The sequence below is a fragment of the Bos taurus genome, chromosome 9 (assembly GCF_002263795.3).
Source record: "Bos taurus isolate L1 Dominette 01449 registration number 42190680 breed Hereford chromosome 9, ARS-UCD2.0, whole genome shotgun sequence".
Classification (NCBI taxonomy): Eukaryota; Metazoa; Chordata; class Mammalia; order Artiodactyla; family Bovidae; genus Bos; species Bos taurus.
In genome coordinates, this window is record NC_037336.1 from 60,698,720 (window position 1) to 60,720,195 (window position 21,476).

Consider the following 21,476-nt stretch of genomic DNA (forward strand, 5'->3'; position numbering starts at 1 on the left):
TCCCCAACCAAGGATTAAACCCAGGTCCACAGCAGTGAAAGCCCAAGTCTTAACCACTGGACCTCCGGGGAATTCCCTATAAGATGTCAGTTTTTAAGCCTCAAGTCCCACCATTAACTGGATTGACAGTTGCTTAGAAAACAAATTTTTTAAAAAACCATTCGCACTAGTAATGTGAGATGTTTACTTTACAAAATAATGTTACTTCTCTTAAAATCAACACTATGCATCAGGGACACAGACATTCTCTGGTGAGACTTACGATTAGGCAACCCTAGAAGGATAAGAATAAAGACAAGATTTTATAAGGAAAGAAAAACCAAGAAATGACGCCTTTGAAGAAAAACAAGTTTTAGTCAATTCTCTAGACCTACAGCAGTGATCACATAAAAACAAAAAACAAAGGCAAGGGAGCAAAACCTTACAGTGTGCCTGAACTCAAAACGGAGATGCCTGGTCAGGAACATAAAAATCAGCAATGTCGAGCAAAACCTTACAGTGTGCCTGAGCTCAAAACGCGAGATGCCTGGTCAGGAACATAAAAATCAGCAATGTCTCATTTAAAGAGTCTCTATTAACCACACAGGAAGTAGAAGCAAGGCATGACGACAGGCCAGTGACCATGGGGGCAGGTGAGAGGTCAGGAAGCAGGCAGTGGCCTCTCTGCCTCTGGGGCTTTTCCTGGCCAGGTGTGAGCCCAGGTACCTGGGAACCTGAATCCTCCTCACAGAGCCATTACACAGACATTACACGTTGCCCTGAGCAATCAGCAGTCGTGGGAGCAGGAGAGTGAATGACTTTGGTTGTTTCGGGAGATGGGGTGTTGGGGGGCAGTGTGCTAGCAGCAAGAAACAGTGTGATTTGTCCTGCCTTGTAGAGGAAGCCAGTCATAGCCCAGATGCTGAGAGATGGGGAGATTTGGTGAGATGCTGAGATGGTGGCAGCAAGATCGTCCCCTTCTAACCTGGAGCCAGGCGTGTCAGCACCTGTCACCCTGAGGTTTTCCGCCTGAATCCCCAGGTGCTGTATTCACACTCCTGGCACAGGCTATCCAGAGAGGGACTGACAGGAAAGCACCCAACGAATTTTTGGCAGGTCCACCGTGAAGCAGGACTATTGCCAGAGACAAGCGAAGATCCAAGAAGCACAGCGACCTCCAATAACTAGCTGTTCCTGCTCCTCCAAGGGGCTCCTTCACCCAGCAGGCATGTACCGTAGATTCACTAACTCTGGGCCAATCACAGTCACCTAGAGTTTGACCTTATGGGACTGGAACTTGAAGTGATAAGCATGTCCATATATAATACATACAGGCATTTATATTTATGTGTTTGGAGATGGAAGGGAGGGAGGAAGGATGGACTGCAAGCAGAAATGGTTACTTCTCGTTTAGGGAAAACACAGGAGATGGAACTACACAACCTCTTACCTAATCCACTATCTGTAGGATCTTGTACAAATCTCTACACCGTTACTTAAAAGAAAGGTATTTCAAGAAGCTATTCCAATAGGCACTGTGTTCTGTGCAGTAGACTAAGATTACACTAGTTTTATCATGAGAAAGCTCCTATAAAATCTAACTGATAAAGAATTAAGATTTATTCTACCTGTCCTATTTTGAACTGTACCAAACAGTAAATGAGTAATCAAAATAGTGAACCAAATAGTAAATGAGATAAAGTTTCTCTTTACAGTTCAGCTAATAAAGAAGAAATAATGCAATCCATATATGTGTTTAGCAGTACCCAATGAATTAAACAGCCACTGAAAACAAAGAGGTCACTACCTATTAGAAGGTATAAAAATAGGGAATTATCTGGCAATCTGTTAGTTAGGGCACCATGCTTTCACTGCAGGGGGCATGGGTTCAATTCCTGTTTGGGGAACTAAGATCCCACGTGCCAGTGCAGTGCAGCCAAAGAAAAAGAGGAAAGAAATTACAAAAATGAAAGCAAAATTATAGATGTTACAATATCTATAATATCAGTTCAGTTCAGTAGTTCAGTCGTGTCCTACTCTTTGAGACCCCACAAACCACAGCACGCCAGGCCTCCCTGTCCAACACCAACTCCCGGAGCCTACCCAAACTCATGTCCATTTTGAGTATAAAAAATAAATGATAATTAAAAAAAGAAAACCATAAAAATACCAGAAGAAACTATGGATTAATATTTTTACAATTTTAGGAGTACAAAGGCCTTTTCATATTAATCATAAAAGCCCCTCAATTTTTTTAATTAATTTATTTTTTATTGAAAGATAATTGCTTTACAGAATCTGGCTGTTTTCTGTCAAACCTCAACATGAATCAGCCATAGGTATACATATATCCCCTCCCTTTTGAAACTTCTTCCTATCTCCCTCCCAACCCCAACCCTCTAGGTTGATACAGAGCCCCTATTTGAGTTTCCTGACCCATACAGCAATTTCCTGTTGGCTACCTATTTTACATACAGTAATGTAAGTTTTCCATGTTACTCTTTCCATACATCTCACCCTCTCCTTCCCTCTCCCCATGTCCATAAGTCTATTCTCTATGTCTGTTTCTCCACTGTTGCCCTCTAAATAAATTCTTCAGTACCATTTTTCTAGATTCCGTATATATGTGTTAAAATATGGTATTTCTCTTTCTCTTTCTGACTCACTTCACTCTGTATAATAGGATCTAGATTCATCCACCTGTTCTTTTTATGGCCGAGTAAATGGTTTTTCCAGTGGTCATGTATGGATGTGAGAGTTGGACTCTGAAGAAAGCTGAGCGCCGAAGAATTGATGCCTATAAACTGTGGTGTTGGAGAAGACTCTTGAGAGACCCTTGGACTGCAAGGAGATCCAACCAGTCCATCCTAAAGATCAGTCCTGGGTATTCACTGGAAGGACTGATGCTGGAGCTGAAACTCCAGTACTTTGGCCACCTCATGCGAAGAGCTGAGTCATGGGAAAAACCCTGATGCTGGGAAGGATTGGGGTCAGGAGGAGAAGGGGATGACAGAGGATGAGATGGCTGGATGGCATCACTGACTCAATGGACATGAGTTTGGGTAAACTCCAGGAGTTGGTGATGGACAGGGAGGCCTGGCGTGCTGTGATTCATGGGGTTGCAAAGAGTCGGACACGACTGAGCAACTGAACTGAACTGAACTGAATATTCCATTGTGGATATATACCACAACTTCTTCATCCATTCATCTGTCGATGGAAATCTCTGTTGCTTCAATGTTCTAGCTATTGCAAATAGTGCTGTAATGAACAATGGGACACATGTGTCTCTTTCAATTTTGGATTCCTCAGGGTATATGCCTAGGAGTGGGATTGCTGGGCCATACAGTGGTTCTATTCCTAGTTTTTTAAGGACACTCCATACCGTCTTCCATAGCGGCTGTATCAATTTACATTCCCACCAACAGTGCAAGAGTGTTCCCTTTCTCCACACCCTCTCCAGCATTTATTGTTTGTAGACTTTTTGATGAGGGCCATTCTGACCAGTGTGAGGTGACATCTCATTGTAGCTTTGACTTGCATTTCTCTAATAATGAGCAATGTTGAGCATCTTTTCATGTGTCCGCTAGCCATCTGTATGTCTTCTTTGGAGAAATGTCCATCCAGGCCTTTTCCTCACTTTTTGATTGGGTTGTTTGTTTTTTCTGGTATTGAGCTGTATGAGCTGCTTACATATTTTGGAAATTAATCCTTTGTCAGTTGTTTCATTTGCTATTATTTTATCCCATTCTGAGGGTTGTCTTTTCACTTTGCTTATAGTTTCCTTTGCTGTGCAAAAGCTTTTAAGTTCAATTGGGTCCCACTTGTTTACTTTTGTTCTATTTCTGTTACTCTAGGAGGTGGGTCATAGAGGATCTTGCTTTGGTTTATGTCATCGAGCGTTCTCCCTGTGTTTTCCTCTAAGAGTTTTATAGTTTCTGGTCTTACATTTAGGTCTTTAATCCATTTTGAGTTTATCTTTGTGTATGGTGTTAGGAAGTGTTCTGATTTCATTCTTTTACATGTAGCTGTCCAGTTTTCCCAGCACCATTTATTGAAGAGGCTGTCTTTGCCCCATTGTATATTCTTGCCTCCTTTGCAAAAAATAAAGTACCCATAGGTGCATGGGTTTATTTCTGGGCTTTCTATCTTGTTCCATTGGTCTATATTTCTGTTTTTATGCCAGTACTATACTGTCTTGATGACTGTAGCTTTGTAGTATAACCTGAAGTCAGGAAGCTTCATTCCTCCAGCTCCATTCTTCTTTATTAAAACTGAAAAGCCAAAAATTTAAAACTGTGATAATATATACTAACGTTGTTTAGTCACTAAGTTGAATCAGACTCTTTGAGAACCCATGGACTGCGGCACACCAGGCTTCCCTGTCCTTCACTATCTCCTGGAGTTTGCTCAGAGTCATGTTTTCTGAGTCAGTGGTGCTACCTAACCATCTCATTCTCTTCTGCCTGCTTCTCTTCCTGCCCTCAATCTTTCTCAGCATCAAGGCCTTTTCCAATGAGTAGGCTCTTCACCTCAGGTGTCCAAACTATTGAACTACCTTCAGCATCAGTCCTTCCAATGAATATTCAGAGTTGATTTCCTTTAGGATTGACTGGTTTGATGTCCTGGCTGTCCAGGGGACTCTCCAAGAGCCTTCTCCAGCACCACAGTTTAAAATGTGGTAGCATGCATAATTTTTGAAAAGTTCTTATCAATGAATAAAGACAAAACACTCAAATAGTAAAATGGACAGAGGATCTGATTAGGCAGTTCCACACACACACAAAATCAAAAGCTCCATTAAAGACTGGAATTATTTGGATTTAGGACCCTAAAAGAGTCCAGTATACAGCAGTCAGTCTAATTGAAAGAAAACACAAACACATGCAAACATTAACTTACAAAATAATATTCAATCTTACTCTTGAAAGAAATGCAAAAAAAAAAAAGAGAGAGATTTTTAAAGCATAAAGTTGACAAAGATTAGGATGATTTGGCAATATTCATGTTGGTGAAGGCAGTGGAAAAGCCACTGAAAACTTTACCTTTCTGATGGGCAATAAAATCATCTAGAATACACACACATTTGACCCACGAATTTCACATGCAGGAATTTATCCTAAAGAGATAATGGGGGGACTTCGCTGGTGGTCCAGTGGCTAAGACTCTGCAGTCCCAACTCAGGGGCCCAAATTCAACCTCTGGTCAAGGAACTAGATCCCACGTACTGCAACTAAAAGACCCTGCATGCCACGACTAAGGCCTGGTGCCGTCAAATAAATAAACAATATATTTTTTAAAGGGATACTGGGAAGAGAGGGGTGAGTTTAAGAATAGCTATATAAAGATATTAACTACTAGAATGGTTAATTTTCTGTCCCAGCTTAGTTGAGCCACTGGGTACCCAGCTATTTGGTTAAACATATTTCTGGGTGTCATAAGGATGTTTCTGAATATGACTGCCATTTGAATCAGTAGACTGGGTAAAGTAGATGGTCCTCCCTAATGTTTCATCCAATCCTTATGAGTTCTGATAGAATAAAAGGATGAGCAAGAGAAAACCTACTCTCTCTGCCTGAGGCCTGCCTGCCTGCCTGCTGGTTCTCAGGCTTTCCAGGAGATTTCTTGGGATTTCTCAGCCTCTATAATCACATGAGCCAATTCTTTATAAAAATGTTTCCATGTGTGTGTCCCCTGGTTCTGTTTCTCTGGAGTTGTTCAGTCACTCAGTCATGTCTGACTCTTCGCAACTCTTTGCGAAAACCGCAGCACGCCAGGTTTCCCTGTACTTCATCATCTCCCAGAGTTTGCTCAAATTCATGTCCATTGAGTTAATGATGTCATCCAACCATTTCATCTTCTGTTATCCCTCTCCTGCCTTCAATCTTTCTCAGCATCAGGGTCTTTTCCAATGAGTCGATTCTTCGCATCAGATGCCCAAAGTATTGTAGCTTCAGCTTCAACATCAATCCTTCCAGTGAATATTCAGGGTTGATTTCCCTTAGGATTGACTGGTTTTCTGGAGACCCCTAACCAATATAACTACAGTATTAGCAATACAAATGAGAAATGAGGAAAGAATGGGTATCCTCATCAAAAGGTGGTAAATAATTTTTTATCCAATGGACGACGTGCGAACTGCTTATAGAAATGATGAGGATTAACATGAACTGACATGGAAAGATGTCCCCAAAATACTGAATTTTTTTAAGGGGCTCACTGGACAGTATGTCCACTGTGATTTCACTGATATAAAATTGTGTATCACACACAAGAGTGTGTGTGTTTATGTGTGAAATGGGACAGGATGTTTAGTAAAAAGCAATTTATCTTTGGGTGATGGCATTTTGGATGATTTTTACCCTCTTCAAATTCTGTATTATTTGTATTTTTCTCCAATAAACTTTATCAGAAAAATCAACAAAGCCAGTCTCTTCCATTAAAAAAAAAATCATGACGGCAAGAAGAGAAAGAGATGGCTGTACTGGGAGGGAATTTGGGTAAAAGGAGAATTTGCAGCAGTTGTTATTTTACAGAGGAGAAATGAGAACGGTGACGGGGAAAGAACCAGAAGGGGATGAAAGACTGAGCGCCGCAGACCAAGCAGGTTGAGTGTGTCCAGGGGATGAGCTGGTTCCTACCCTCCGGCAAGGCAGCTAAGAGCCTACAAACGTAAAAATAATTCCCAATGAGTGACACTGGAGCTGACTAAAGCAGAGGAACGCTGCCAACGGCAGGGATCTGGAAAGTAATGCAGGAGAAGATGGTGCCACTTCCAAGGTGGGTCAGATTTCTCAGCACAGAGACAGGTGGGAGGAAAAGCAATACCCGCTCAGGGACTGTCAGGCTTGTCAGATCAACAGGGTAGAATCTGGGGGTCAAGGAGCAGCAGGTAATAAGACTAGAAAATTAATGTGGCACTCACAGTAAAGAGGCTTGCAGAGGCTGAGAGTCGGGACCATAATGCTGGGGGTATTCTAGACAGCACAGTGACCCCACTCCTAACAATGTCCAGACATATAAATCCAGCCACTGCCGGTGGGATTTGCAGATTGAAGGAACTTGACCACAGAGGCAGGGAAAACCCAGTGAAAAAGTTAACGGGCCAGAGATGTGAGCTAATGTTGTGAATTAAAATGGTGGCAACAGAAGTAGAGAGTGACATGAAAAGCATGGCAGAAGGCGTCTACACACAGTATGACCCATGTAGCATTAAAAACCACGGGAAACCCAATCAAGACAAGGCTGACCTGATTCTATGAAGCTCTGCCGTTAACCATTTTGCATTTAGAATTTTACTCAAATATCACATTTTATAAACAGATGTTTCCTCTATTTCTGTAACTTACTTTTGTGCTGGATATAAGAAAGTTAGGCAGGAATAGGGCACAGTTCTCCTAAAGGAAATCTGAAACCTGAGAGATGGCCTTAGAGCTGAATTTACAATAATCACTACACGGGAGGGGAAAAATAAACTGACCCAGAACTGGGAGGTGTCGGGGGTATGTGTGTGGAGGAACTGAAGGGATGGAGGTGGGGAACGGTGAGACCAAGGGAGGAAGAATCAAGAAGAAACACGTCTGTAACACAAATTTTTATGCTATGCCTTGGAAATTTTCAGAAAGTACTACTAAAAATTCTAAATACAGCTTAAGTGACCAGAGAAACATTATAAAACCCCTTAGGTTGGCTATAAAAAGTCATCAGATCAGATCAGATCAGTCACTCAGTCATGTCCGACTCTTTGCGACCCCATGAATCGCAACACGCCAGGCCTCCCTGTCCATCACCAACTCCCGGAGTTCACTCAGACTCACGTCCATGGAGTCAGTGATGCCATCCAGCCATCTCATCCTCTATCGTCCCTTTCTCCTCTTGCCCCCAATCCCTCCCAGCATCAGAGTCTTTTCCAATGAGTCAACTCTTCGCATGAGGTGGCCAGAGTACTGGAGTTTCAGCTTTAGCATCATTCCTTCCAAAGAAATCCCAGGGCTGATCTCCTTCAGAATGGACTGGCTGGATCTCCTTGCAGTCCAAGGCACTCTCAAGAGTCTTCTCCAACACCACACTTCAAAAGCATCAATTCTTCGGTGCTCAGCCTGCTTCACAGTCCAACTCTCACATCCATACATGACCACAGGAAAAACCATAGCCTTGACTGGACAAACCTTTGTTGGCAAGGTAATGTCTCTGCTTTTGAATATGCTATCTAGGTTGGTCGTAACTTTCCTTTCAAGGAGTAAGCGTCTTTTAATTTCATGGCTGCAATCACCATCTGCAGTGATTTTGGAGCCCCAAAAAATAAAGTCTGACACTGTTTCCACTGTTTCCCCATCTATTTCCCATGAAGTGATGGACCGGATGCCATAATCTTCGTTTTCTGAATGTTGAGCTTTAAGCCAACTTTTGCACTCTCCACTTTCACTTTCATCAAGAGGCTTTTGAGTTCCTCTTCACTTTCTGCCATAAGGGTGGTGTCATCTGCATATCTGAGGTTATTGATATTTCTCCCGGCAATCTTGATTCCAGCTTGTGTTTCTTCCAGTCCAGCGTTTCTCATGATGTACTCTGCATATAAGTTAAATAAACAGGGTGACAATATACAGCCTTGACGAACTCCTTTTCCTATTTGGAACCAGTCTGTTGTTCCATGTCCAGTTCTAACTGTTGCTTCCTGACCTGCATACAAATTTCTCAAGAGGCAGATCAGGTGGTCTGGTATTCCCATCTCTTTCAGAAAAAGTCATAGCCACTCAGAAAAAAATAAAATAAAAAATTTAATTCTAAGCAAGCTTCACATTCAACCATCAAAATAGAATATATTTATCACACTTAAATAAATAACATCTCAATATTTATAAATAACATTGGTACAAACATGATTTTTGCTCTGCTGATTTAAACAGATTTTATACATTTCCTCATAGTCTATTCTCATTTTTAAATAAAAGATTATAGGTAATACAGAATATTTCATTAAACTTTGACTGAAAAAAAAAAAATCCAGACAGGTAAGATAGGCACTCTCCTCACCATCAGTTAGGTAACATGTGAATTTTTAGACTCCCTGATCAGAACTTCAAAAATCTCCCGAGAGTGAAAGGGTAAACTATTTTAAAAAAATCATCTGTCAATCCTAAAGCCATACACACATGGCATGAGTCACCTAGGGGTTTTCAGAAGGCTTTTCTGCCATCAGCGATGTCTCCTCAGATGGCTGGTTGGGGCGGGGTGGGGGGCTGGTGGTGGTAAGGGGAGAGCTTAGGAAGTAAAGAATATGGAAGGAGAGACACACTGCCTTGGGAACTCTATCGGGGCAACAGGAATTTTTACAGCTATTTTAAACTCCAAAACATGTTTGAAGGTATGAGTAAAGTTTCAAACTGTACTCTAAGGGAATTTCCAGGTTTCGCAAAAATATATACTTCCCGCTCAAGCCTCAGAAAGCTCTACAGGGATGAGTCCTTCAGTGAGCTTTCAGAAGTTATACCTACAGGAGGCCTGAACAGCAATGATCTGCCCTACATAGAGAGAGCTCTTGCTTACCCATTCATCTTTGGCAACTGTTCCAATCTTTCTAAGAATCCACCTTTCAAGTTACTTGGTTATTTGTACACTAAGCATTACAACCTCAGCTCTAGAATCACAAAAATCTGTGGGCCTTCCATCTCAGCTTTTGATCTATCCACACATCAAGTTCTTTGATAAACACAGGGCATAAGCACTGTGGCTGACTCTAAGAGTTTAAAATACCAAGACAGCATCTGGTCATAGTTGGGGAATCCATTAAGGTATCACAAGTATAATGCTTGCTTCCACAGCACATATAACTAAAATTGGAATGATACAGAGATTAGCATGACCCCCACGCAAGGATGATAAGCAAATTCTTAAGCAGTGCATATTTTGGGGGGGATTAGCAGATACAAGCTACTATAGATATAAAACAGTTAAACAACAAGGTCTTACTATATAACAAATGGAAGTATATTGAATATCCTGTAATAAATCATAATGGAAATAAATGTGAAAAAGAATATATATGTATGTGTATATGTGTGTGTGTGTATATATATTCAGATATATATATATATCTGAATCATTGGGCTGTACACCAGAAACTAACACATAACATTGTAAATCAAGTACATACTTCAATTAAAAAAAAAAAAAGATATCACAGATAAAGCACAAAACAGGATTCACAATACCTAATAAGAATGAATGAAGTAATTTCACTCACAAAGCAAACTCCAAATCAACTCACCAGCAAGTGTCTGGTATATTCAGAAGGGAAAAATAAAAAGACTTCCCAACTGTGTTTATAAATAATATACCTTGTATATGATAATATAAATATCAACTGATTATAGTTTTTCTCTTAGAGACCTCATGGATGAAGCTTAATTGACTAACCTTAGAGTATCAAATTGATTAATAAAGTTGTTGAAACTTTACCTCTTGGGAGAAAAATATTTTAATAAAGGCAATCAATAGCTTTTTAACATAAAGATCTCTTACAAATTGAAACTTTACAAGAAAGTGAATACTTTCCCCAAAAAAAGAATGGACAAGGAATACAAAGGCATTTCACATACACAGAGAAGAAAAATAAAACAAGAGCTAAAAACATATACAAATGTTCAGTTTTCTTCATAATCAAACAATGAAGATATAATTCTTACCTATAAAATTGAATCTAAAATAAAAAATTAAGAGGGAATTAATTCTGGTGGTCCAGTGGTTAGGACTTCAAGTTTCCATTGCCTGGAGCATGTATTTGATCCCTGGTCAAGGAACTAAGATCTCACATGCCACAGTGCAGCCAAAAAGCAAATTTAGAATAGTCCCTAATGACAAGGGGACAAGAAAACAAACTCTCACACATCCCTAGCGAACGTTTCTGGAGGGCAATCTGGCAATATGTGTCAAAGCCTTAAAAAATAAAAACAAATGCCTTTTGAATCAGCAATTTCATTTCTCTTCAAGGAAAATAGTGAGATGAGGGAGTTCCCTGGTTAGCCTAACAGTTGGTATTCCAGGCTTTCACTGCCATGAGCCCAGATTCACTCTCTGGTCAGAGAACTGAGATCCCGAAAGCTGCACGGCACAGCCAAATTAAAAAAGAGTGAGATTAACGTACAGAAATATTTACCAAAGCATTTCATGTAAAAGTGACAATCTGGAAGCCACCTAAAGCTTCAGCGTAGTTCTCTTCTAGATATAATGATGTTAAAAAGTGTGGGCAAATGCTCATGATACATTATTTAGGGGAAAAGTTACAAATAACATTGAAAGTATGATCTTAATGCTGTCTACAAAAAAAATATGAGGGTATGTACCAACACAGTAATAGTGGCTACCTATAGGTGGAAGCATTGGAGACGTTTATCTCTTTTTCTGCTAATTTTTACACTATCTACTTTTCTTTTTTCTTTTTTTGTCTGTGCAGCCTGGTTTGTTGGACCTTAGTTCCCCGATCACGGATTAAACCTGGGCCCTTGGCAGCGAAAGCGTGGAGTCCTGACCACTGGACCACCAGGGAAGTCCCACTATCTACTTTTCCAATGAATAGGTATTAGTGTTGCTGGCTAAGTAATTTACCCATAACAAAACAGAAAGTAGATATTATTATTATCCTCAATTTACATATGAGGAAACTGAGGCACACAGAGGTTACATCACTTGTCTAAGGTCACACAGCTAGTACCTCATAAAACCAGGATTTGTCCTAAATTGCCCTAGCTCCAGACTAGGATCTCTTAACCACTTTGCAATGACACACCTTTAAAAAGTAATTTCAAGTAAAATGTCAGATAATCTATAATTACATGCACTACCAATTCTTAAGGAAAGAGGATATCTTTGTGGGCCAGAATTTTCAGAGCATATTGGGAGACAGGTGGTGAGGCTAGATGTTCTCTCCTGTCTCACCAGGTTGTCCCTTTTTCCTTCAGGTTTTCACTCAAGATTATCTGAAAAGTCATCTACAGTATTTACTCCTCTATCACCATTCTCCCTACCCTTAACACACACACACACACACACACACACACACAAACACCTTGGCTTTTAGGAATAGGAAAGAAATTTTCAAGGAACTGTCATGGTCCGGGAAGGGAACAGAAAAGTGGTACCAAAGTTTGAGATTTTGAGAATGCTGTGTATGTGCGCGCGCGCGCGCGTGTGTGTGTGTGTGTGTGTGTGTGTAGCCCACCAGGCTCTTCTGTCCCTGGGATTCTCCAGGCAAGAATACTGGAGTGGGTTGCCATTTCCTTCTCCAGGGGATCTTCTTCCCAACCCAGGGATCAAACATGCATCTCTTGCATCTCCTGCACTGGCAGGCAGATTCTTTTCCACTGAACCACTTGGGAGTCCCCCAGGTCTCCTGGGTCCCCCAAAAATAACTCCTAGAGGTCTTATAACAGAGTAGGACTTTGCAGTGGGGGCAGGGAGGCCTTCCCATATACAAAAGCCCTTCTGAATCCCCTGTCTCTCATTTATAGAAAAGCTGTAGTCTCCTAGGCCTCCCTGAGTCGCGCAAGAGCAGGATTAAGAAGTTAATAATTAAGATAAGAGAGTCACAGAATCTTCAGTTCCTCCCTGAAGGACATAGATAACAGTGTCTGAGGCACATTCCTCAGTTGCTTTGCAGATACTATAACTGCCACCAGAGGGAAAACACTAACCATGGGATGACCAGACTGTAGCCATGACATATGTTGCTCTGTCTTGAGCAGTACTGAGTCTGTGGCTTGCACAATTCCAAGAATAGGCCTCAAGGAAACAGGAACACATCAACCCTAGGGATGAAGATTAACTGTGCTTAAAATAATCACAGTGACGCTGATTCGACTACGCATGACCAGTTTAGAGATGATCGTCATTGTTGACTACGCTGTTCTGCACGTATTTGGCACCCTCACTGTCAGTGAGCCCCCCAAAATTCTGCTTTAAAACCTTTTGACCCCTAACTGACAACTGGGAGGTGATTAGAGGGAATGCAAGTCCATCATCTCCCCAGGTGCTGGCTTCCTAAAGAAAGCCTCTTTTTTCACCACCTTTGTCTCTCCAACATTGACTCCAGAGTAACAAGCAAGCTGAACCAGAGTTTGGTCCTGGCTCTGGCTAGTAACAGTCTACCTAGACGTATTAACTCACAATCCAGCATAAAATAAAGTATTTTTCATTTCCCTCATAAACAAAAATGTATACTAATTTTCCCCTAAGGAAGTTACAAAGTCATTTAGATTGAAGCAATGTCAGTTCTCAGAAAGGTGTTGTTAAAATGCAAGACTCAGACATCCCTGGTGGGCCAGTGGTAAGACACTATATTTCCACTGCAGAGGGCACAGGTTTGATCCCTCATCAGGGAACTAAGATCCAAGGGCTGCATTCCACGGTCAAAACATAGGAAAAAAAATTTTTTTTAATTAAAACACAAAAGACACATGACAAACTATGGTGCATTACGTGTGAATAGGCAAGATTAGAGGACTATTTCCTGTGTATTATGTGACATTCCTGCTCTGGCCTCCAAACAAAAGCCTGACAGATGTAAGTGCTTGTAGATAATATTCTAAGCCATTTAGGACACACTGAGATTTCTGTAAGAGTGCACGGATGATCAAGTTGCAAAGAACTAAAGAAAAGTTTTCTGTGGGTCAGAAGAAAAAATATCATTGATCAATATAAAGCAAGCTCCAGCCATCTGTTGTTCTAAATTAGACACTCCGTCAGGTTACAAAGAAGTGAAGTTCTGCCAATGAAAGTAGGAATTTGGACTACTAGATAAAATATCACCACTAGTGATGAAATTATCTTACTAAAGAACAATGACAGCTTTTCAACTTCAGGGATCAATAATGGTTCTCCTCAGTTACAGTTCATAAAGGAGTATTTTATTCTGCTATCCCAAAGCTTATTAAAGATGAGCCACTATTACTAGAGGACTATGATTTGACACCTAATATAAATTAGATTGACCCATATCTCCAGTACTCTTGCCTGGAAAATCCCATGGATGGAGAAGCCTGGTAGGCTGCAGTCCATGGGGTTGCTAAGCGACTTCATTTTCACTTTCCACTTTCATGCACTGGAGAAGGAAATGGCAACCCACTCCAGTGTTCTTGCCTGGAGAATCCCAGGGACGGGGGAGCCTGGTGGGCTGCCATCTATGGGGTTGCACAGAGTCGGACACGACTGAAGCGACTTAGCAGCAGCAGCATATCTCCAGTATGTAGATACATATTATCAAACATTTGTTTTGCAAAAGTGAACCTAAAAAAGATTGCCTTACCAAGGAATGAGACTAGTTAATATGAGCTCCTTCAATTATAAAGATTTATCCAAAAACAATTTGTATGAAACCCCAAAGACCTCAAATAACAAAAGCAATCTTGAGCAAAAAGAACAAAGCTAGAGGCTTCCCTGGTGGTCCAGTGGTTAAAAATCTGCCTTGCAATGCAAGGGACACCAGTGTGATCCCCGGTAGCGGAAGATGTGACATGCCTTGGGGCAACTAAGCCCGGGCGCCAACACTACTGAGCCCTCCTGCCTAGAACCCACGCTCTGCAACAAGAGAAACCCCTGCGCACTGCAACTGGAAAAAACCCATGGACAGCGATGAAGACCCAGCAAAGCCAAAAATAAATCATAAATGAAAGAAAAGAATATTTTTTTAAAAGGGCAAGAGATAAAAAGTGTTGGCAAGGATGCAGAGAAAAAGGAACCCCTGCACATTATTGGTGGGAATGTAAACAGCAACAGTCACTATGCAAAACTGTACAGAGGTGCCTCAAAAAAATAAAAATAGAACTATCATACGATCCAGCAATACCACTTCTGTGTATATATCTGAAAGAAACGAAATCAGTATCTCCAAAAGATATTTGTACTCCCATACTCACTGCAGCATTTTCACCATAGCCAAAGTATGCGAGCAACCTAAGTGTCCATTAATGGATAAATCGTTAAAGAAAGTACACACAACACACAGTGGAATAAATTTCAGCCTTGAAAAAGGAGGAAATCTTGTTATTTGCAGCATTAATGAACCTGGAGGGCATTATGCTAAGTGAAATGAGTCAGAAAGAGAAACACAAATACTGTGTGATCTCACTTATGCATGGAATCTTAAAACTTTTTAAATTATAAATAAATAGATAAATAGCCAAACTCCTAGAAGAAGAGGTTGCCAGGAGGTAGAGAGTGAAAGCAATGAGGAGAGGTCAGTAAAACGGTACAAACTTTCAGTTATAAGGTGAATAAAGTCTGTGGATCAAATAATGTACATGGTGACTATGGTTGATAACATGTATATTCACTGAGTAATAGGACTTAAACATTCTCACACACAAAAAAGTTAGCATGTAAGGTGATGGATATGGTAATCCTTTCACAGTGTCTATGTATATCAAATCGTCATGGTGTACACTTTAACCATCTTACCAAAAAAATAAAGTACAATACCACAACGAAGCTAAAGAAAAAAAAGAAAAAAGATGAAGGTGGAGGTAGACAAAATGCCTTATAATGTTAATACTGGTTTCTAATTGAAGAAAGCTTACTGAATCACAATATCATACACCTAAAGCTAATGTAATATTGTAAAACAACTATACTTCAATTAAAAAAAGAAAAGAAAAACATAATCATTTTTTACATTTCTTGGCAGAAAAAAAGAAAGCTTATAAAACACCTCCCCTATCTCCTCTCCCAACAAAGACCCCACTAACAGGAGAGAAAGAGAATAAAGATAAGCCACATTAAAGAACAGATCATGGGTGTGTGCTGAGTCACTTCAGTTGAGTCCAACTCTCTGCAACCCTAGGGACTGTAGTCCACCAGGCTCCTCTGTCCAAGGGAGTCTCCAGGCAAGAATACTGGAGTGGGTTGCCACGCCCTCCTCCAGGGGATCTTTCTGACCCTGGGATTGAACTCGCCTCTCTTACATCTCCTGCATCACAGGTGGGTTCTCTACCAGGAGCACCAACTGGAAGGCCAGGAATAGAACACGGAGTGGCCAAAAGCAAAGGAGAGATTTCCACAGGTATGGAAGTCGGAAAGCCAGGGGAAAAGCAGTGACCGCTGTATAGGGGGGAGGGGAAGAAGCCTCAGCTTGGTATTTACAGAGGGGGACACTTGTTGAGGTTTGGGACTTAGAACCACTTGGTACTGGAGTGGACACAAACCCAAATTGGGGAGAAACTGAAAGACTACATACAGTTGTATGTGGTTAGCGGTGCCACATTCGCTCTGATTCATGATGACCTCTGTCTCAACGATTTTAGTACTAAAACCTAAGCACATCCACAGAAGCACTCAGGGGAATCTTTCCGGGACTGAGGTGAGGGCAGAGGGAAGATGCACAGGTCCTGGCCAGGCCCCGCCCACAAGCTCTCATCAATGGGCAGTGAGCGCACTACTCGGCTTTCTCTACCAGCCGCTTTTACTCCGCTAAGGTTTCTTTCTGCCTTTATTTCATGTCCAGTTAAACGGTTTTGACCCAAAATGGCTTACAGAGATATAGAAGTGATGACAGTAAAGGTGCTGCAAAAGTGCCTGAGGCACCGTGGAGAAGACAAAGAATGAAATTTAAGACCAGCACGTAGTCAGGAGCTGGTGGAGGTATCTTTTACACATCACAGGGAAGACTAGATGGTGTCTGCAAGAATTTGTGACTTCAGGGAGTATCCTGCCAAGAACGTATCCAAAGGAATTATGCGTAACCACTTTGTTTCACTGGTGGCTCAGATGGTAAGGAGTCTACCTGTAGTGGGAGACCCAGGGTCAATCCCTGGGTTGGGAAGATCCCCTGGAGAAGGAAATGGCAACCCACTCCAGAATTCGTGCCTGGAAAATCCCATGGGCGGAGGAGCCTGGTGGGCTACAGTCCATGGGGTCGCAAAGAGTCGGACACAGCTGAGCCACTTCACTTTACACTTTACTTTATCCTGTTTATGCTGATTCATTTAGCCCTGTCATTTCTCAATTGCATGTTGAGCTTAAAGGGTGGGTCATGATTACAAAGAGTCAATGCCCCAACTCCAGGTACAGAACACTGTCAAACATCTACTCTCACAAGATGGGATACAAGGAGTTTCCTTCAAATTTTCTCATTTTTTATGAAATATTTCACACATATAAAAGATTATGTAATATATTTAATATATATAAGGAATAAAGATCATAATAAAACTCATTTCCTAATTTTAAAAACAGGACACAACCAATGACAATATTCTTTATGTTCCACTCCAAGCATATCCCTAAAGTGTAAGCACTATTTAAATATTGTGTTTTGTTTCTTTTGCCTTTATGATGGTTTTGCCACATAATGTATACAAATTGCCACTGCTGCTGCTGCTGCTGCTAAGTCACTTCAGTCGTGTCCGACTCTGTGCGACCCCAGAGACGGCAGCCCACCAGGCTCCCCCGTCCCTGGGATTCTCCAGGCAGGAACATTGGAGTGGGTTGCCATTTCCTTCTCCAATGCATGAAAGTGAAAAGTGAAAGTGAAGTCACTCAGTCGTGTCTGACTCTTAGCGACCCCATGGACTGCAGCCTACCAGGCTCCTCCATCCATGGGAGTTTCCAGGCAAGAGTAATGGAGTGGGGTGCCATTGCCTTCTCCAAATTGCCACTAAATGTATATAAAAAAAAAACAACCTGAATTAGTATCCTCAGAGATTAAAGAATTATAGAAGAAGCTAAAATGAAAAAATAATTAAAGAATGTAAGAGATTTCTTGGAAATAAAACTATTATTGACAAAAAAATTTTTTTAATTCAATAGAAGGAATGAAAGTAAGGTTTAAAAATCTACCAAGAAATACAACCAAAAGACAGAGACAGAAATAGAGACAGAAGAATTTAGCAAAAAGAGTCTCAATTCAATAGGTCTTTTCCATATCAGAAGTTTTAAAAAAAGAAAACAGGTTAAGAAGAAAGGTGAATTATCAAAGAAATGATGGAAGAAAATTTCCCAGAAGTGAAGGGCATGAGTCTCTGTATTGAATGGGACAAGCACTCTGCACAACGAATAGGAAAAACCAATTACATCAATGGTTGATGTTTCAAAATTATCCAGATTCATTAGCTGGAGAAGAAAGTGAAGTGAAAGTCCCTCAGTTGTGTCTGATTCTTTGCAACCCCATGGACTGTAGTCCATGGGATTCTCCAGACCAGACTACTGGAGTGGGTAGCCATTCCCTTCTCCAGGGGATCTTCCCAACCCAGGGATCAAACCCAGGTTTCCTGCATTGCAGGCAGATTCTTTACCAGCTGAACCACCAGGCAAGCCCAGATAGAGAAGAAAAGATCATTTTAAAAAGACAATAAGATCCATTTCCTTTTCTCTTCTTCCACACCCCTCTGGAATGGATTTGATATATAACTTATAACCATTTGAAGATGTGCAAAAGCAGGTGTCCAATCAATTACACTAAAAGCTTCAAGTAAAGGTTAGAAGTAAACAAGGTGCAATTTATTGCTAATGTTAAGTAGTGGGATTTGGTGAGTTTATAAAGCACTAAAATAAAGTTAGAAGCTACAGCTATAAATAAAAGCTAGTCTTGGAAGGGATCGATGTTCTTCACTTTTCTAGTCCTGTTTCCCAAAAGTTGAAAGACCTTATGTTTATATTTTGTGAAGCAAGATAGTGAAAACTAAAAACTCATCTTGGCGGTCAATACATTGAGTGCCTGTGTACTTTTCTGTGTTTTAAAATATCTCTACAAATAATTAAAAGGTTCAAATAACAAAAGAGCAAATGGAAGAGTCTGTTGTAGGAATTGCCCAAAGACTACCTTTTTTTGTTTGATTCCACAGACCTTATTCTATCTCTAAATCAAAATGCTGCATATGAAATAGGAAAGACAGACGTGTGGAGCCCACTCCAATCAGGACTTCAGAGTACTGGTATTTCATAAGCAGTTCAGTCATCATAATGAGTCTCTGTGGTTCTATAGCCTACAAGTGCTTTTAGCCTTTACCGGGCAGTCAGTTCACTCCAGGTCTTTACCTCGTAGCACAGAGACATCTTTGTTACTAAGGCAGACAGACATAAGCCAACAGGGAGCTTGTATTACATGTCTAGAAAGAACTGTTCATTATTCACCCATCTCTGCCACAGATAAATTTCAATAACCTTGACTCTGCAAAACAGCCTGATCCCAAGTGAACACAAACACTGCAAACTTCTTTCACTGTATTTTTGAAAGTAGCAACCAATCACTTCTAATGAGCCTGTACAGTGAGGTGGAATACACATATATTAGTTCTTAGTTTTATTTTTATGATACTAATTGTATGGAACTCAGTGTGACAACTACTCAATTTATCAGACAAACTTCCAGGGGTATAAAGATTCAATAACATCATTTCTAATACTGTACTCACAAAAGTCTATACTGGATACTGCTCTCATTTCTGCAGCTGTGTGAAGTCCTGTAAGAGAGTCAAACTATAACACCTTAAGGTGCTTAGACTATTATCATATTTTAACAATGTTCTTAATTTTTCTTTATGAATGAACCCAAAACATCTTTACTTAACACATACTGAATTACGAGTGAATATGGGTTATTAAAAAAATTTAATCCTATATGGTATTTATACAATGGAATATTACTCAACAATAAAAGAATGTACGGTTGTAACTGTTGCTTCTTGACCTGCATACAGGTTTCTCAGGAGACAGGTAAGGTGGTCTGGTACGCCTGTCTCTTTAAGAATTTTCCACAGTTTGTTGTGATCCACACAGTCAAAGGCTTTCGAGTAGCCAATGAAGCAGATGTTTTCTGGAATTCCCTTACTTTCTCTATGATCCAACAAATGTTGGATCTTGGTTCATGTACTGCTGAAGCCTAGCTTGAAGGATTTTGAGCATAACCTTACTAGCATGCAAAATAAGTGCAACTGTATGGTAGTTTAAACATTCTTTGGCACTGCCCTTTTTCCTTTGGGACTGGAATGAAAACTGATCTTTTCCAGTCCTGTGGCCAATGCTGAGTTTTCTTGAGTACAGCACTTTAACAGTATTATCTTTTAAGATTTTAAATAGCTCAGCTGCAATTCCATCACTTCCACTTGCTTCGTTTGTTGTGATGCTTCCTAAAGCCCACTTGACTTCACACTCCAGGATGTCCGTCTATGGGTGAGTGACCACACCATCATGGTTATCTGGTCATTAAGACCTTTTCTGTATCGTTCTCCTATGTATTCTTGCCACCTCTTCTTAATTTCTTCTGCTTCTTTTAGGTCCTTAGCATTTCTGTCCTTTATTGTGCCCATCCTTGCATGAAATGTTCCCTTGGTATCTCTAATTTTCTTGAAGAGATCTCTAGTCTTTACCATTCTGTTGTTTTCCTCTATTTCTTTGCATTGTTCACTTAAGAAGGCTTTCTTATCTCTCCTTGCTCTTCTCTGGAACTCTGCATTCAGTTGAGCATATCTTTCCCTTTCTCCTTTGCCTTTCACTTCTCTTCTTTCCTCAGCCATTTGTAAATTTTAAAGCATTAGCATTTGCTTTATATCTGGACATAAGTTGATTTAATAAAGGCATGAATCTCATACTTCATACCACAAAATCACTTAGTATATATATATAACTATATATCGTTCTACAAACAGCACATAATAAAAACTGTAGCACAAATTTATAACCTTTTATAAGTCATTTCATCTCACACCAATTTTACTCTCTCCTATCAACTGATACACTCTCCACACTACTCACCTTCACCCGTGTTCAACTTGCTGCTTCTTCTTTATAGTCTTCCTGCTTCTTAGCACATGCTCTTCTGTCATTTCTAGTAAAATATCCTACTTCACATAAAGGCTTATGTGATATTTGAAACTCCCACATTTTAGAGTTTAGGATTCATCAATTAAGATAAGTATCTCAGGGGACTTTCCAAGTGGTCCGGTGGTTAAGACTCCATGCTGCCAATATAGGGGGCCAGGGCTCCCCCTAGTCAGAGATCTAAGATCCCACAGGCCACACGTGGTGGCCAAAATATTAAAAAGTTAAAAAAAATTTTTTTTAAAACACCAGTATCTCAAGTTGAAGAAAAATCTACTAATAGATGTATTTGGATAATGGTTTTAGACAAACATAAAAACTGAGAATAAAATGTTATCTTGAAAACTCTTAAAAATATTAACTCATTAAGCACAAAGTAGACATTTAGTAATGTTTAACTTTGATGACATACCTTGTAAGATATGCAAGCATTTGAAAGGTACTGATTTGCAAACAGGTTTCCCAAAAAGATGACATTTATCCAACTTATGGCAGCCAGTCCCCAAGATCCATAGCTCCTATATCCATGCCCTTGTGGAATCCTCTTCAACAATGAATCAAGACTGGATCCATGTGACCCATAGAACATGGTGAAGATGACAATCCACTGCAGCTTCTGTCTAGATCCCTTGGATTACTCACTCAGGGGGACATCAGCTTCCATGCTGTGAGGACATTCAAGCAGCCACACA

The 21,476-nt window shown here is 40.4% G+C and overlaps 1 protein-coding gene and 1 pseudogene across 3 annotated transcripts in view; one reads left to right on the top strand and one right to left on the bottom strand.

Annotated features, from left to right (window-relative positions):
* ANKRD6 (ankyrin repeat domain 6) overlaps positions 1 to 21,476 on the bottom strand; it is a 182,793-nt gene that overhangs the window by 138,684 nt on the left and 22,633 nt on the right. The gene's annotated exons all lie outside the window — the stretch shown is intronic.
* Positions 9,789 to 9,888, top strand: LOC112448204 (uncharacterized; annotated as a pseudogene).